The sequence below is a fragment of the Myotis brandtii genome, unplaced genomic scaffold (genome assembly GCF_000412655.1).
Source record: "Myotis brandtii unplaced genomic scaffold, ASM41265v1 scaffold138, whole genome shotgun sequence".
Lineage (NCBI taxonomy): Eukaryota > Metazoa > Chordata > Mammalia > Chiroptera > Vespertilionidae > Myotis > Myotis brandtii.
The window spans coordinates 1384933-1387000 of NW_005354915.1; the positions used below are offsets into that span (position 1 = coordinate 1384933).

Here is a 2068-nt window from a genome sequence, read left to right on the forward strand (position 1 = left end):
CCCTAGCCCCTCCCCCCCCAATCCTGGGGAGGAGGCTGTGGCCAGGCTTCCTGTGTTACACCTCAGCGCAGTGGCTGTGGAGGGAAATGAGGGACACGGGACGCCCACCGCCACGGCAAGCTGGTGTGGTGCCATGTTAATGTCCCTGAGGGGTTCCTGGGGGCTCATCAGGGACTTGAGGGGACCACGGACCAGAAGAGCAGGTACCGCCTGGCACTCAGCACTGCCTTTCACCACTTCCGACCGCCAGCCATGGGCCCTCCCCGCGCTCAGCGAGCACCGAGCCGTGGAGGACGGCAGCGTCCCCGGGATCGGGATCGGGAACGAGGCAAGGGCATCTGTGCCGCCCCCCCCTCCGCCCCGGCCCGTCTTGCCCGGATCAGTGCGGTTTAGCAAGAAAGAGGAGCGAAAGGCATGACGCTGGGACCGGAGGAAACACCACCATCATTGTTCATAGAGGAGTTGATTGTATGTGCAGGATTACAGAAGTCCACAAATGAAGTCTTAGACTAAAAGAATTTAGCAAGAAATCTGGATTCCATATCAAGAGGCAAAACCGTTCATGGTTTTAGGTATCGGACAGAAAATGAATTTTAAGAAATAACATTTACAAATAGCATCAAAAATGGGAAGTCCCAGGAGTAAATCTTACAAATGCTTGCAAAACTTCCTCACAGAAAAGTCTACTCTAAAGCTTGATGGGGAGAGTCTAGAAAATACCAAAATAGGTGGAAATAGCTCCTCCAACTCACCGTGGACTGAAGAGTCCAACTAGTAAAGTGTCATTTCTCGGCAAACACCCCAGTGGGTACTATTCTCTTGGTGGAACCTGACAAATGACTCAGAACCCCTCGAGGACGAGGGGAGGGGCTGGCCTACCCGCTGACGAGGGTGTGTGACTGAGTGACGGTGACCCTGAGGGTGCGGTGTTGGTGCCAGGACAGACAGACCGACCAACAGGACAGCACGCTGCCAGGGCCTCGAGGCAGGATGGGGTGGGCTTCACGGAGAATGGAGCTAGGAGGGCTGATGGCCGAGGGGAAGCAGGAGCCGGAGCCCTGCCTCACCACATGCAGGGGACAGGGTGCTGGCTGCAGGCCCTGAGCGTGCGAGTGAAACGCTAAGCGCCCAGGAGAGAAGGTGGACTGTCGTCCTGGCTCCTTCAATAAGACCTCCCGGGAAACGTCAGACATCTCCCTACGTTAAAAAGAACTATCATTTCAAAAGACAGCCCTTAAAAGTGTGCAGACAGAGCACAAACGGAGCAGGCACGCACATCACGTGGCGCCACGAACAACTCGCCGCCCATCCACAGCGAGGGCTCCGGCGGGCCGGAGGCGGGCAGCCCGGTGTGAGAAACGCAAAAAGGCAGACTCACTGCCCATCCACAGCGAGGGCTCCGGCGGGCCGGTGGGAAGGAGGCGGGCAGCCCGGTGTGAGAAACGCAAAAAGGCACGCGCTTCACAGGAAGGAGCCCGCCTGATGGGTAAGATGAAAGCCGCGCGGTCTCATTAGTCGCCACAAATGCTAATTAGAGCTGCAGGAGACACTGCCACAGGCGCTGGAGGGACAGACACAAGCTGTGGAGGGCGCCGGGGCCACGCGGGGCGGCTGAGCCGTGGCCACAAAGCCAGAGCACGTGCTGCCCGGCCCTGCACAGGGAGAGGGAGACCTGGCAACATTCTATTCCTCCATCCGGGTGCTGGTTACACGGGGACATGATTTGCAGGACATGGTGACGACTTAAATGCGTTTAAGAATACATATACATTATTACTATATACACTGGAAGACAGAGATGTGCACATATTATACACTGAGTGGCCAGATTATTATGACCACCTGACATGTGTAGGCAAATTAGCTATAATTTCGCGCTGAAGTTGCTAGAGGGCCAGACCGTTATAAATAGGGAAGCAGGTTGTTTACCACGACAATAGAAGTGATTTTTTTCTGAAGACATGGGTAAATAACGTGATTTAACAGCCTTTGAATGTGGGATGGATACACACACACACTGAGTGTGGCCAGATTATTATGACCACCTGACGTTTGTAGGCAAATTAGC

General features: G+C 55.1%; 1 protein-coding gene across 1 annotated transcript in view; it reads right to left on the reverse strand.

Annotated features, from left to right (window-relative positions):
• EFCAB6 (EF-hand calcium binding domain 6) overlaps positions 1-2068 on the reverse strand; it is a 169581-nt gene that overhangs the window by 42598 nt on the left and 124915 nt on the right. The window lies entirely within an intron of this gene.